Source organism: Puntigrus tetrazona, chromosome 8, assembly GCF_018831695.1.
Source record: "Puntigrus tetrazona isolate hp1 chromosome 8, ASM1883169v1, whole genome shotgun sequence".
NCBI classification, from domain to species: domain Eukaryota; kingdom Metazoa; phylum Chordata; class Actinopteri; order Cypriniformes; family Cyprinidae; genus Puntigrus; species Puntigrus tetrazona.
This window is the reverse complement of record NC_056706.1, coordinates 13,961,397-13,978,504: the sequence shown is the minus strand read 5'-3', so window position 1 is coordinate 13,978,504 and position 17,108 is coordinate 13,961,397. Positions and strand designations below refer to the sequence as shown.

The 17,108-nt window shown below is 36.5% G+C and overlaps 1 protein-coding gene across 4 annotated transcripts in view; it reads right to left on the bottom strand.

The window, feature by feature from the left end:
- Positions 1 to 17,108, bottom strand: part of grid2 (glutamate receptor, ionotropic, delta 2) — a 313,350-nt gene that overhangs the window by 158,918 nt on the left and 137,324 nt on the right. The window lies entirely within an intron of this gene.

Sequence of the window (17,108 nt, the reverse complement as noted above, 5' to 3'; positions counted from 1 at the left end):
ATATATATATATATATATATATATATATATATATATATATATATATATATATATATATACAAATACTACTATTTGGCAAATTCAGTAAATCACTTGTTTAATTTAAGAAATAAATCATTGTGTGGAATGAAAAGAATGATATGGATGTAATAATATTAATCCCTAATACACTAACACAGACAAGTGAAATGACTCAGTGATGCTGGATTGTATATCAGTGTTCTTGGAACTCTGCTCGACCAATTAGATTAGATGAGAACATAATGATCAACTGATGAATGAGCAGGAAGGACCATTTCCCCGTCTAATCATTCATCTCAAGATCAGACCGATCCCACCTTCCACTGGCCATTTCTAACAGCAAAGCAGAACAAAAATTGGCCAAGCAAAATTACTTCTCCCAGCCGAACACATGCTGCCATCAACAGATGCCCTCCAGGCTGTTTAGCGAGGTGTGCTGAAATTCGCTATTACAATGAAACACTGACCTCGATCCTTTTATTCAACTGGATGAAAATCAAAGTCCTCTTCCAACGGTCGACAAACAGAAGAGAGCCAGGCTGGTGTGGGCGAAAGTATCTTCAAAAAAGAGTGCTAGCTTTCTATTAGCCTATTCTGTGCGTTTATTATCGTTTCATTTTAAACCCGCACTCTCACTGTAAAGTACTAATGAAAGCGAATGAGTAATGATGATTGTAAATATCTAGGGAAAATCGTATGACGTGTTACAGGTAGGCCGCTAAGTTGCACAAGGGCGAGTTTTAATCCAAGACTAATTACGGTCCTAAAAGGTTTCAGATCGATAGTGGGTACGTGAGGGAAGCAAGGGCTTGGGAATGTTTCTTGTTGTGGGAAAGAGCTAATTTGTCAAATGAAATCACACAGCTTTCTCAAACCTGCTAAACCGGCCCTACTGCCAAAATCCTCCTCTGCTGGTTTAGCGGCTCTCTTTTCCAGATCATGTCCAATTTGTGTGATCCATGTAAATTCGCCGCAAACTACATTTGACACTTGCTTTTCAAGCCAGGAGTCGGAGGAAAAAGGGCAAAGGAGAGCATTACACAAGGAGGTTTTATTTATTTACATACAAGTGGTATATGTCGATTTTGAGCACGCGGGCGTCGATATCTCGTGCCGCAGCTGTGCGCCATCACCTCGGCTAACCTGTGGCGGAGCGATTTACAAATGGCGCTTTCTCCGACCGCCGGAGGGAAATATTTATTTTTTCTCATTTCTATCTGCAAGATGATCGATCAAAGCTGCTTGTTTGAAGATAAGGCTAGTGATGGCAAATCCGCTTGAGTAATTGTGCAGTTAAAGATTGCCACAGCGCAACCTCTCCATCACTCTCCACAATCAAGCTGATAAATCCTTCCAAACCCCCCCCCACTCATCCACCGGCATCTGACTGCGCACCTATCCTTCATTTTGGCTGAGGGGGATGCGGTGTGGAAAACTCCAGAACCAAACGCCGACTGCACATGGAGGGAGAGGTCTCCTACTGCACAATTTTTATATGCTTCTGCTCTGTGTTTATCAAAGGACATCATGACTTTGCCACACTTTCTAACAACGAAAACGTCACGCAGAGTGAATAAAGCAGGAGAAAGAAAAGAACTAAGGGTTTTTTTTTCCCTCTATTTCACAAGTGACCCTTTCTTGGCCTTGTCGTTTTTTTTGTCAGTTTTATATGATGTGTGATTCTTTTTTCCTCTCAATTTTTTTTTTTTTTTTTTTCCTGACAGGTACTTGCAGTGCTACAGTGTTAAAGCAGTACATTATGGAGACCTTCTTAGTAATGGCCTTCAACAAGTACAAAAGCAATACAAAAGCAAAAACTGTAATTACAGCACAAATAACTACTGGATATAATGAGAGTCTAATTTTGCATCCTGAGTAAAAGTGAAAAACATAAAATCCAGCACTAGTCCATTTGGTTTCATATTATGGGTCTCTCTCATCAAACACGGTACAATTTACTGCATTAGAGCTAGACAAATACTTTTTGTAATAATATATAATCATAAGTGCTGTCAAATGATTAGTTGCATCCAAAACAAAAGTTTTTGTTTGTATAATCTATGAGTGTGTATGTTTTTTTTAATTATTATTATTTATACATAATACGTACAGTATATATTTTAAAAATATTTCTATAAATAGAACTGTCTTTATACAAATATATTTAATAAATAAACAACGTTTCTCTTAAACATATACATGCATGTGTTTGTATTTAAATATGCATAATAAATGTACACAGTAATCTCTTATATATTAAGCAAAAACTTTTATTTTGGATGTGATTAATTGCGATTATTTGGTTGACAGTACTTAATTATAAAGGTCAAAATTGTGAACATAAAAAAGTCAAAATTGCATAAACATTATGCTGAGAAACGTAATGTAACGTAAAAAATTATGAGATACAAAGTTATAATTAAGAAAAAAAAAAGTTCTTGTAATTACAATATTTATCTCAAGACCAGATCTCTCAGCTTTTGGAGCCATGATGAAATACATGACAATCAAACAACGTGGAAGAACAGCTTGTCTTCACTTTTATACAGATAAGAAAACACAAGAAAGAAAAAAGATGAGTGCTCACGACACAGGGAGCACATATATTTTTACATCTTGACCTTATAAAACAATGCACTGTATGGCAATAACAGCAACAGATGGAATGGAATCTGTCCAACAATTCTCAGATTCTGAGCATTCAAAGAGATGCTTGATAGGCAAACACAAAGCAACAAATAAGTTATAATTGCACAGCTAATTTTGCTAATGTGACTTTTTACACCTCTAATTAAGTTTGTCCTTGATTCTTGACAAAACTTTTGAGAAAATGTAGCATTCAAAGCATAAAATATGCGATTCGGATGGCAGGTGCACAGGAATTTGCTTTATTCTCAGAGAAATGATGGACAGAGCGTGTCAGAGGCTAATGAGATCTGATGATGTACACTCGTTCTAAGTTTATCCTCATTATTGAAAATGAGAGCTTTATATATAGCTGCCTCTAGCCGTTTAGAAAATGCTATAATTAAGGCGTTTGACAGCTGTTCTATCATACTGCATTATTACACCAGCATTGTATACTGACAGAGGTGTACAGCTAGGAATGCTGCTTAAGGAAATCTTATCCTGCTTTCTCATATACCACGCATCCAGCAGCTCTCCATCACTAAATGCGCACACAAATTCGAGCAGAAAATATTAATTGAAACTACTTTACACAGAAATCATAACTCATCAATCAATCTGCAGATTTATTCCTCATGACAGTGAAATTATTTTAGCCGAAAGGCTTAATTATTTGTATTTTCCTAACAAACTGCATACACGGAAAAGACAAACTTGTCAAATAAAGTAGTTATTTTTGTTTTTCTTTGCACGCTACAAGTATTGTTGAATGTTCATGAAATTAACGTCTGAACCACTGATGATTTGAACTATTTTAACAATATCCTTAAATCCTTTTTAGGCTTTGAATGTGGCATTGTTGTCTATGCAGGGTTAAAAATATTTTGCATCTCATGAAAAAATATCTTAAATTGTGATCCAAAGATGAATAAAGGTCTTGGGACGACATGAGGGCAGGTGAGAAAGTAATGACAGAATTGTCATATGTGGGTGAACCGTCCCATTAATATTTTGAGAAGGGTATGACTTTACACATCAAAATGTTTAAAAACCCCAGGTCTGGGCCTGCAAGTGTCAGGTGGTTTTGAGAATGACATTCTTGACTTGGCCTTGCTCAAATATCTCAGTCAAGAACGCGAGTAGACGTTGGCACAGAATGACAAATGGCTATAGAGCAGTGTCGAGCGGAAAGTCCTTGCATGCGTATGGCTTGGGCGTGTAATACTAACTACCTGCGTCCTCGGATGGATTTATCAACATTAGAATGAGGGTGAAAATTGTGTCTGAGAAGCTTTTCTGTACGCAACTTAATTAATGAATGAGACCAAATATATGATGCTTTATGAGTATCTCAGCATTAAGTCCTGTCTAGTGGTCTGTGCAGGGTTTTGAAATAGCACTATGCCCCAGTCTCTCGCCCCGCTCTGGTGCAGGGAGGCGAATTAGACTTCAAATCCGTCCTGGAGAGCCTTCTCAGCAGTCAGAGGCTGACACATCCATGTCCCCTCTCTCAAAATACCTTTGTTTGACTTCAATGTCACACTCAGATCAGATCTGCAGACCTTGACTTTCGCTTCTCTCCTCTTCTTTATATAGTGATTTTTTTTTCCAGCCAGAGCAAACTTTGCTTTTCTCCTGTCAGACAAAAACAGGGTGCAATACTTCACTACAGTAAAAAAAAAAACAACAAAAAAAAACAAAACAAAAAAAAAAGCAATTCACCAGGGTCTTCTTCATCACTGCCTTGGTGAATACAGCCTACAGGAATTTGTCTTTTTTTCTGTGAAGAGGACACACGACGAGGCTTTGTAAATGCTCGACATGCCTCTGAAATACCACCTTTCACATTTTCTAAGTTTCCAAGATGTTCTCTTTGCTTAACAGCAAGCTGCGCAGCTCTTCAAAAGGGCAGCTGAGAGATTTTAAATGCATACATAGCAAATAGTCATGATTCACAGCACAAAAAACGATGACCTTCAGATCGCTTAACAAGACACTGGATTAAGTAGATCATCCAGCATGTATATTTTTATGGTAACATTTCGGTTTGCTTCTCACTAAACCCTATACTATAGGACTATTTACTGCTGTAGGTTTTTTTTTAAAGCATATCCATGCTTTACATGGGCAAGTGCAAGCAGGACATTTTTTGTATGTGTGCATGTTTCGAAAAAAAAAAAAAAACAGGTAAGAGTACAAGGTGAGTAACAGTTACCCTAGTTAAGTAATAATAAACAGCCAAAATGTTAGCAAATAAGCAGCTAGTTAATAGTAAGAACTGTTCCCTATACTAAAGTGTTATCTATTATTGTAACTTAATCTCATATTGACCTTTCTCTAAACAACATGAAAAGCTCAAACTGTGACTGATCACTTTACATGCCATTCAGTCGGCTCTTCCTGCTCAGTTCCTAACTTTCTGCAGCATGGATTAGTAAACGGTCCAGCTACTTTGATGCTCCACAGTGAGTGTTTTTTTTTCCCAAGCAGCTAGAGCTTTTATTGTCGATCGATCGGCACAGCTGCACATGGTAATACCTGGCTGGCCTTCAATAACCGCAAGCAAGATGTACAGACAAAGAGTAAAGAAATGGGTCCTCCCATGCTAGGCCCATTCACTTTAAATGTATTTAACAGTTCCAACAAGACAGGAGTCGATTCTCTACTCAATATAATCTCCATCCATACTCGTTTAAACTGAATTTGAAGCTGTTTTAAGGCGGTTCCTTCTTTCAACAGCACACAAAAACGTCCTCTGTGGCTGAAAATGGCTGGCGGGGGGGCGGTACACAGATGGGTCTAATGCCATTAGAAAGATGTCGAAAGTTGGCAGAAACGGCTATGGAATGAGATGCGGTAAAACGGACGGTGGAATGAATCCACTAAATTCTTCATCTCTGTCCGTCTCCATTCCTCAGTGATTTATATTCATCCCTCAGATCATCTGCAACTGCTGCCACGCTCAACGCACCCACAGAAGGAATAATGTGATATTTTTAATGGACTTCCAAGACGAATGCGAGAGTGATGGTACGGATACAACAGAAGCGTTGCTGTTTTTTTGCATGAATGTTTTATGGTTATTTAAACAAGTCAATTTCATGCAAATGTGACCACTGCTTGCCATGGCAGAATTTACAAACAGCAGGCGGAGGAAGGGCCAGACGAATACAGTGGAGTGCTTTAGCTCTGCTTGATTATTACAGTTGCAAATGCCTCTGCGGTACAAGCTGCACTGCACTTGCATGCGACACGTTAACCCGCAATCTGGCGCCACTACAGAGTTCTTTTTTCCAAGAGCAACATTTTACACTTCTCAATCAATTCTGTTCTCTCTCTCAAAAAAACGCTCCTCTCTTAACAAAATGGTTGTTTTTCTTAGCTGCCCTCAAAGCTATCTGGAGTACACTTTGTGCCTGCACAGAGAAACACGATTTTTCTCTCTCCGTTTCTTTCTCGCCATCTTTTTCTTTTGTGTGTATTGAAATGTTGTGATGCGATGGTGGTCAGAGCAGGAGCCAAAGACAGAGTCATTAAATGATTATCATTTTCACATAAACAAGATTAATGACATAATTAACCCTTTAATGGGCCTTTCGGCCATTTGGTACAGCACATTTTGTGTCGTGATATCTATTTTGCGCTCACTGCAACCTCATTGTCTACCACTTGGGTGCTGTATGTTAGGTGCAGAAACAAACAAATAAATACTCATTTCTGTGCTTCAGCCATGAAAATATTCTGATGCAATTTAGTTTCAGAGGCTTGCTAAACAGATTAAAACAAAAAAAGTGGTGGATCATTGGTTATTGCACTTTAAATAAATATAAAAAGCATACACTTCTAATTGCTAGAAAAGTGCTATTTTCCCTAAAATTCATAAGCATGGTTTTCAAATGTATTTTTGTGAATAGTTAAATAGTACACCACAGAGGGGGGTTTTAAGTAGAAAAAAGCAGGGAAATGCAAATCAGTAAATGACAAACAATATACTGCCACTGTGAGTACATAATAATGCAATCCATAAAATGTACCTGCAATCTAAATATGAATGTTGTAATACGCTCCCAATACAAGCACTTAATTATTGGGTTTTTTGGGTTTTTTTTAAGGTATCCTTGTTACGTTACATGTACTATTATAATAATAATTGTGCATAATAACTTGCAATTATCCCTAAATCAAACCCTAAATTAAATAACTTAAATTAACTTTGGTAACACTTTAATTGAAGGTGTCTAGTAATTACCTAGTAAGTACTTAGTAGTAGCCATTGTACTTAGATAAAACACAAAATGAACTTACCATGTAAATAAGTTTTGGTACTTACAGTTTGCAATTATGTAAATGTAATACGCTGCTACTGTTACACAGCTACTTTTGTAACCAAAAGATTGACTTTATAGAACATACTTCAATTACACAGACATAGTTACTTAAAATAAAGTAAAATTGTACTTAAGTGTACTTCGTGTATATCTATACTGAGCACCTTATCCAGCTGCACCTGATTTTGATTTAACCCATTGATACATAGCTTAAATACAAGTGACACCTTTCTAATTACATTCAAATCTCATAATATTACACAGGCTTAAGCTACTTAGAATAAAGTGTTTCAAGATTGTACTTAAGTATAAGTAGCTGTGTAACAGTAGCTGCCTGTTACATCTACATAATTACAAACTGTAATTACAGGCTGTTCCATAACTTAGTTACATAATAAATACATTTTATTTCAAGTACAAAGGCTACTACTAAGTACACAATTAGGTAATATAAGAAAATTATATGTATATAATATCTTACAAAAAATTCAACATCTTTGATAATGATAGAGGCTAATAGTAATTTTATTACATTGGTGTTGCCATGCTAAAATATTTACCATAGCAAATTTTAGTAAGGGAACATTTTATTTTATTTTATTGTCAATGGGATACTAATCTATCCCTAAAAGAACTTTAAATAATTATTATGAATTCATTTGTTTGGGTTGTGCTCATTCCAGAGTTAAGAGTATATGATTGTAAAAAGAGAAAACCTTTCATATTGGTCTCAAATGACTTTGACGTAGCAGTTATTCTGAAAATTCAATTCTCACCAATATCCCTTTCCCATTGCTGTCACTACTTTCTCAGCGAAGCCTTTAAACCCAACTACATTTATTTTGCCCTTATCAGTGTTTTTTATTATTCTACAAAATGGAGGATTTCAGTGTGTCATAATCAACCAAGCACATTCTATGGGCTATTTTATGAGCTGATGAAGAGCGAGAGAGATGCTGAGATAGGTGGCATTTTTATGGGGCCAGAGGTGAAAGATTAGAGGGTCTAAGGCCTCTGCAATCCGATTTCCTGAACCATTAAATAGCATTGTACCAGTCGGGACCTTGAGACAGAAGAACAGGAAGATGAAAATAAAGAGAGATATAAAGATATAGAATGATAAAATGAGGTGGTAAAGGTGGTGAAATGAGTTCCGGCCTACACTGACAACACGATAATATAAATTTGCATGAACAATGTGAAAACTATTGCCCATTTGATCTCTGTGACTGTGTCATTTATTAATGTCTGTTTTTTCATTACATATTGTTAAATATCACAAAAAAAAAGATAAATAAATATTAATAAATTATATATATATGTTAGAGCTACTTCACTGGCAAGAAAATTATCTTAATTTGTTACAAGTCAACAGTAATGACGTAAGTGGAATTCCCACCCTAAAATTAGTATTGTTTCTCCATCTAGCAACTTCTAATGATTCAGTTCAAAGATAAGACATTACATTCTCCATCATTTATCTTGATTGGATGCAGGAACAGAGAGAAAGACCTGTAAAATTAAGATAAAGGGGATTTTTAAAGGGGATCTCTCTGACATATTTCATGGATATAAGTGCCTCTGTGATAACCCTAGGCTGTATAAACAGCAAAAAACAATGGCAAAATCTGGAAAAAGTTAGCAAAAATATTGCTTACAGCACATTTAATATCCCTAATATCACTGCACACTTGTTTAGATGTCAAGGAAATGAAAAATTGTCATATTGCTTGATAAGTTTTTCAATCCCTTGAGGGAAACCGCGTTATATCACTGGTGCTGAAGATACATTAGCTTTTTCTGAATCTTAACATGGAAGCATTAACATCTTAAAGATACAGTTCATCCCACAATAAAAAAAATGGGGAATTGTTTACTCATAACCTTATATACACCACAGAAAAAGTCTAAGCAGTCACTGGGCACCACTGAGTTGAAAACAAGTAGTGAAAAGTAAATAAAAAGTTACACAAGTTTGATATGACTTGAAGATGAACAGTAGTAAAGGTGAAGAAGAAAATGACCAGTTTCTTTAATTTACTAGTAGAGTGTCACTTCATCCCTTTATTGGATAGTACTAAATTCTGGCTGAGAATTGACAGCAATCATATTCCTGCTTTCCTGCCTTGTGCACTTTGGTTATCATTTGCATGTGTTTTGCCTGTCTTTATATAGCCTATAATTTTATGTTGTGTTACTGACATTAGTAATTAAGCTAGTAGTTTCTGATGGTGTATAGAAATCCATAAAGTAAGCTTTTTATTGAGTAATTAAACTTGCAACTTTTGAAAATGATCCGATCCGTGACTCAAAATCCGTAGTATTACGACTTCTGTGATCCGTTGCACCACTATTCTTAAGTAAAGGTTTTTTTAGAACTATTTAGATATTTTAAGAAAAAACAATACCAAAAACAATTGATTGAAAAGGTTATTTTTATTATTATTATTATTATTATTATTATTATTGAATATGTCATTTCTACACCTCTAGCCATATATACACAACCTTTGTGCAACCTTTATTCTTTTAAGGTGAAGTACCAAGGAACAAAGGTTGCACAAAGGTTGTCTCTTCAAATCCTAGTATGCTCTTACCATTGTTGCCTCCAGTGAGGCACTTTATACCAGGTTGCTCAAGGGGAATTGTCCTTTTAGAAAAATGCACCTTAAAACGCTTCAGCTACAAGATAAACAACAAACCCCTCCGAAGCTTGTGAAAACATCCAGTTCAGCCTAAGTGGACTTCTCCGAAGAAAACGTGTACATCTTAAATGGCTCTCTCTAGAATATCAAGCCGCATTCCCATGTGAAACGTCAAGGGATGTAATTGATAATTCATCTATTGCTGAATGCTGACTAGTGTCACTGTAAAGTGTTTGCAGGGCTCTCAAAACATTCTTAATGGAATCCAGCCATATAAATCTCTCGGTTTCAGGCCGAATCACTCAGAGACTCTGACAGCACAACTCTCACAGGCCTCCCACAGTGGGGTTTGAGACATCATCTTTGAGATTTATTCCCATATTGCACTCGATCAGTCAAGCCCAATCAAGTAGGTTCTATTTGTACTCAGGCACGTCAGAGCCGCTCATTGTGCTTTATGGAAATTGCAGGTGCTAAAGTGCGGTGCTGATTATTACCTAAAACAATAAGTTTTATGGCTGCTTTGGGATCTGGCGAGACACATTTACATTTTTCCTGTCTCCTACACACTGTCAATACAGAGAGAAAAGATTGTTTCATTTGCAAACAAAGACCATCATTTGGAGACTCGCACCTTCAGTGACTATTGTACTGTACGTGAACAGTGATTTCTTCTTTATTGGATCATCTGTTGGCAAATACTGATCACCTGCCTCTGGGTAATTACATGGTACCACTCTCATTTGTCTGTGAACAGTAATTTCCATAAATTAGTCCCGTGACTTTATGAATTTATTTGATTACATATTCTGTCTCTGTGCCTGGCAGTCCATGAATTTGGAAGTCTAATTAAAATGTTTTAGCATATATATATATATATATATATATATATATATATATATATATATATATATATATATGTTATTTGATTTTTTTTCCCCACATTAGATATTATATCACAATCACAAAGTGTATTAGCATTAACATCAGTCTTGGGTGAGCTGAAAATGTTGTGCTAAATCCACACCTATATAGTCCTAAATAAGAAAACCTGTGACCACTGTCACGGTGTGGCTGTGGAAGGAGCACATGATAAGGATGGATCACAATTAATAGTCTTTTGTAATCCACAATAGGGTAATTAAATGCAGGCAGGCAGGAACCACATGTAAACACTGACAAGACCGGACGATCTAACACTGAACAAACAGGAACTTATACAGGGAAAAAAAAAATGACTTAATTAACACGACACACCTGAACACAATAAGACAATCAACCAAAGAAGGACATCAAAAAGTCCTGGTACGTGACAACCACATACCACTCACTCACTTTTTAACTTTGTGACTTGAAAATAAATATTTTGTAAATACACAAAATAAATGATATATTAGCACTGTGGTGATATTTAGATAAATCAACAGTACTTGAAACTCCACAAATAGGACTGATAGGAACTAATTAAAAATAACCAACGATCAACTCGGCATATGGAGTATCACTAAACTTGAGAAAGAGTAACAACATTTTTAATGGCTGTTATTTATCTATCTTAAAAATTTAGGAAAATGAATAATAAAATAATCATGTAAATAATGGCAAGTGTAATTAATATATTTATTAATAATAATAATATTATTATTATTTTATAAATATAAATGTGTATATATATAAACACATAATTAGTAAAAGTTTACTGTTCTTTTTTAACTTTCTCTTTATACACATACACAACCTTAAGGGTAGGGTAAATTATTTCTGTAAAAGCTTAGTTTATTAATTACTCGACCCCTCGTGTAATTCTAAAACCTCTATGAGAGCTCTCTGATTTACAGATTTCTGCCATTTTGTAGAGCAATCAGCATTGCTTATTCTTAGCATGTGCATAATGTTCTGGGTTATTCTCCAAAATGGCAGAAACTGTAAATTGATCGAAAAATGCTATATTATGTCATTATTGTTCTCTTTTGCACACAAAAAGTATTCCCTGATGTCACATGGACTATTTTACTGAGGTCCTTACTATGTTTCTGTGCGTTGATCTTGGTAATATCCTTTCTGTCTATGGAAATTCATAAAAATATCTTAATTTGTGCTCTGACAACGAACAAATGTCTTAAAGGTTTGAAACAAGATAAAGTTGAAGGCTGAATTAAAATTTTTAGAATCTTGACTATTTTTATAAACTACATAATATTGTTTTTCTGCACTGTAGTCTTCAATCTTCAGCAAGTTAAAGCTTTCAGAGCAAGATGGGAATGAAAAGGAGTGGAGGGTGAATACTTCAGTTAGGACCTGGTCACGGGGCCCCGTTTCCGTCCCTCCAGAGAGAGCCAGGGAGCAAAGAAGCAGAAAATCGATGGCTAAAAGACATCCATGTTTGACTGAATCCAGCTTGCCTGTTCCTCTCATGCCGGGGGGGTCGCTGCTTCATCAGCATCGTAGCTATCGGGGTTTGCGAGATTAAAAAAAGCGCATCGATAAGATCTTCTCACGGTCGAATGAATGGCGGTGGCATGGACGCTGAGTCCGGAGATTATCACAATGTCCCTGACGAGAACACAAACCTACAGTCCCGATGAACCCTGCCTCTGTTTATGCCTGGGAGAGTCATTATATAAAACCTCAATATAGTCACCATAAAAAACATGCTTGGTGTGAAAAGCAGCTCAGACTTTAGAGGTACTGTAAAGCAACAGTATCTCTCAGCGTGGGGGAAGATCCCTTGGAGGGCATCCAGAGACACTGCATCAGAGAGATAAAGCAGACACAAGTCTGCTGTGGATGATAGGGTAATGAACACAGCCTTGTTTAAGGAAGGGCTTGAAATTGAGGTGAGCTTTCAGACACCTTGACAGCAAAAAGCGTGTTGTTAATTGTGGATTTCGAGCAGCCTGTATCTAGTCCCTCAGAGGGTTTCCATTTGGAACGAAGGCCAAGTACTGATCTGGTGCAAACATCAAAATTCACTTTGTCTCACACCTGCCAAGGAAAGCGAACTGAGGCAACGCATACCATAAACTTTGTATCAATTATTTCTACAATTATAAATGTTCCAAAATGTAAAGGGGATGTCGGATGGCCATTTTCCACAAGTTGATTCTTTAGGGTCTTCGTGAAATGTCTGCAAATACTTTTGTTGAAATTCTTAGATGGTCGTGTAAAACGGTATTTTTACTTTGTGAAAACAGCTCTATTCACAGCACAACACAAACTTTTATTTTGCTATGGAATTTTGAATCGTTTTGAATTGGAATTGTTGATTATTTCCTTAAAATGTTTATTCACAGTTTACACTGAATGACGTTTTCGCCATTGTTTCAAGCAACTGCATATTTTGCCATATTTTTTTGCCACATATACTGCCATATTTTTACACGAGCAAGCTGAAAACATTATCGCTATTAATATTATCGTAGTCACCCCACCTCTCACTAGTGTTTTTGTGTGTATTCGGTGGCATGTTACCATCCCAAACAAAACTAATTCATTGTTTACCCACTAATGAAGACTCTACAAAACAACTGCATTGTTTACAAGATGTTGCTGCTGTATCTGCTTGAGCATGGAGAAAACTGAGCAGATTGCCTGTGCAGAATGACATCATATTGCTCAGAAAATCAAAACCTATCGATAATTGAGACAAATAAATATACAGAGGTTTGTTTTTTTTCCCATTATGACAAGGGAATTAATTAGCTGTTCATGATCTATAAAATGAATGAACTTCTTTCATTTTCGTCACAAAAATGCAAGATTAATTTATTGCTTCATTCTTGTTGCTTAATGTGAGCAATAAAAAAAAGTATTGCTCTTACAATTTGATTTATGCTGCAGTTCTCAATAAAGTTTCTGGCCACTGGCAGTGTTTTATTTACTTGCCAAAGCCAATTTTTGCTTGTATTTGGCAAATGTTTTCTCTCCAATTATTCATCTATCTATACATCTATGCCTCTATCCATCCCTGTCTCTCTCTGAAATGCATTTAAAGCTGATGCATAATGAATTCCGGTCTATTTAGAGGCATGTGCAACCAGACAAATTAAAATAATTGGGTAAGGTGAAGGACTCCGCTCATTTAATAATTAATGAGTCGCATAATCACAATGAGGAATTGTCGGAAGTTTGCTCAAACCAAATTCTGTACCCAGGCCAATTAGAGCATATGCCACAGCCTGCCAGATGAGTTCTTTGCTCAAAGTCACAGGAAGTGCATTTGCATCTGCTTAAGGCAATCAATATGCAGGGTCAGGATAATGCGAATACAGGGCTAATGTAAAGCAAGGCCATACACGCTTCAGACGATAACCATGACCCTAATGGGTTTCATCTCAACACTGCTCGTCGTAATCACTTAAACAAACAACATCTGTAATTACTGTCTGATCTTATTTGAACATGAGCCAAATTACTCTTCAATTACAAATTCAATGAGATCCTCGTGTCATTTGGGAGCAGTACCTCAGTTTGTGGGCCTAATCTCCGAAGTCGGTGTGTTTGGGGGGGAAAGCAGATTTGTAAAAGGTTCAACAAATGTCAAGACAGATATTTATCAAGAGAAGAGGACTGAAAGGTGCTGCAAATATTAAAGCGGGAATAAACCATCAGCTCGCTTCCTGAAATGAGGAAGGAAATAAACCGCCATCGATCATAACGTTCGCTTCATTTCGAACCCTGCCAACAGGTGCCCCAGAGGGGGAACTCTTTCCTTATTATGAGGATGTGTCAGACCAGATCGTCCAGCGGGACTCAGATATATCGGGTGATGTGGCAAACAGAAACGCTCTCTCTCCTGCCGTATGTAAAGCTTTAAACAGAACACGTCTCTCACTAAACTCAAGGGCTTTTCGTGTATTAAGAACAGCAGTTCTAATGCAGCACTGCTAAATGTACTGTTGACACAATCTTCAGAGTAATTTGATAAAGAAAACAAGAAAAAACAGTACCATAAAAAGCTACAAATATAAATATCAACAATCAACATGAAGCAGAATGACTTGGAAGAAACGATTTAGGAAATGGATCAATGACATTCAAGAGTCATAAAAACGTCTAATTATTTGTTATTTTAAGAGACTTATTGATCAGTCATGAGAACCTCGCTATGATATAATTTCCTGTTTTATGTTTTTCTTTTCCTTCTTGACATTACTTTGATTTTGCAGTAAATATCTTCTTAAGGATTTCTTAAACAGATTTTTCTAAAGTTGTATGTATTTTTTAATAGCTTATTAGATATGACAAAAATTAGCATCATGTTATGTTTTGTTGACCTTGGAACAACATTTTAATCTAAAAATGTAGTCTCCGCCATGAGGGACACCTAAATCTAAACTTAACCATATCCAAAGATTTAGTCTTCATATTCCTACACCTAAAATCAGAGGAAATGATAGATGAATGACACTGATGTTAAAGCACCAAACACTGATTGCAATCCTAAACTTCACAAAAAAACCCCTAAACTTTCTTCAAATCTGATCAATGTTAAAATCAATTTCTGTAACATTAGCACATTTAGAGACCAAGATTACATAAAGAAATTAAGTTTTGGAAAAAAAATGCACATTAGAAAGAACAGAATAACCGTTTAACACAGTTAAATCAGCTGCATTCATTAAAACATTACACATACAATATACTCCCAATGAACGAGTTTTGGATAATATCCAAAGCAGTTTTAGCACAGATTAATCATGTAAAACAAACTCTCTAAACACGCAATGTAAAGATTAGAGAGATTTTCACAGATTAAATGGCGCAAAACAAACTGAAAACAGATGGTGAAGGCGGGAAGTTCAGCAGGGTGCTCCGCATTACAGTGTGGAAAATCCTGTTGTTTGGAATCACATTCTTACATTTACAAACATTTAACAGACGCCAACCGAGAACGAGCATGATCAAACGCAAGGTATCCACGCACAATGATGAACTCCGCTGCCAGTTCACGAAGAAAAGCATGCTGGAGAAATGCATATAGTCGTGTCGTGGCAGGAAAATGGAGGATTTTTTCAACAGCTGGCAATAGTGGCGGACCAGGTGTTTTCAGCTAGTTCAAATTTGCTCAGACATACTTCCATGGCCAAGAGGCTTGCTATCTGCAGGTGACTAATTAAATACATAGCCAACAGTGTAGACAAGGCCAGCACATTGGAAGGTATCTGAGAAATCAGAGGTGGGTTGTCCAAGTTCAGACAAAAACACAAAAAAGGTTCTAAACAGCATCTGACAAATGCTATAGAAATCTACAGACGGATATAAAGCCAGATGGTACTCCATTGTTTTTCTCAAGTGCAGGAATTTACACACCTCTACAGTTTATGTGAGAATTACTGCACCCATGGGTCTGATACATATCAGTGTTATTGATTAATCATTATCTTTATATTTACAGTGGTTTGATCCATATTAGACTGTCAAGATCACCTAATTGGGTTTAATCTATTCTGACCTTTGCTGAACGATAATTAAGTGGCTAAACATATCCATTACTGGATGTTAATGATTTGCTATGAGATGATATCAATGGAGGGCTGACAGTCTGTTTTAGGGTCATTTATTTTGGTAAAATCAAATCTGCAAACAGGAAACTGATAAACAATTTCATGTTTTGTTTATCGGTCGCTTATATGCAGTACTCATTGATCTTTCTTTCATAAAAAAAATCCTGAATTAGACTTTGAAAAATGTGCAATTTACACTGGATGACGTGATGCCTATTATAAAGAATCAAATGGCCCTGATTAGATTATTCACCAGAAAAGGGAGGGAAATGATCTGTGAGGGTATTTTTGCATGTAACAATAAGTCATAATTATGTTCATCAATATAATTACCCTATGCATTCTCGACGTTGGTGGCCTGCCGTACCCTGGCATTACAGCTACTCTTCCCCAGCTGGGCAGAAAATAGCCGTGTGGGCAGAAGTATTGTTAAAAGACAACAAAGGATGTGTACAGAGAGGGAATATTCCTTCCTTTGTGCCAATATAGCACCGGCTGAGGGAAAGGACGATGGTACCTTGTGGATTGTAGGACAAAAGCAAATGACATGACGACAAGTGACTTTCATGGGTTTTCTGTCAATAGCTAGGATTTAGATTCAGCAGAGGTGCGTGTAAAGTGTAGGAGGAAACACTACAGGGAATGCTGTGTTGTACCGGCACCTAAATGGATAATAGCAATGGGCAGATATCTGTAGCAATGCTTTACTAGTTCTACTCAGGAGGAAAACACAAATCACAATGGTTACATGATCACATTCGATATTCAGCTACTCCTCTAACATGCTAAAATAGTGAATGTTTATTTCTGGTGGCAACAAGTTATACTTGGAGTAGGCTATCGGTTTCTCAATGGCAGTGGCTAACCTGTGCAGGACCTCAATCTTCATCCATCTATCTATATATCTATCTATCTATCTATAATACATAATTAACAGTTCCACTAAATTAGAATGTAATATACGTCATTATTATGCCAGA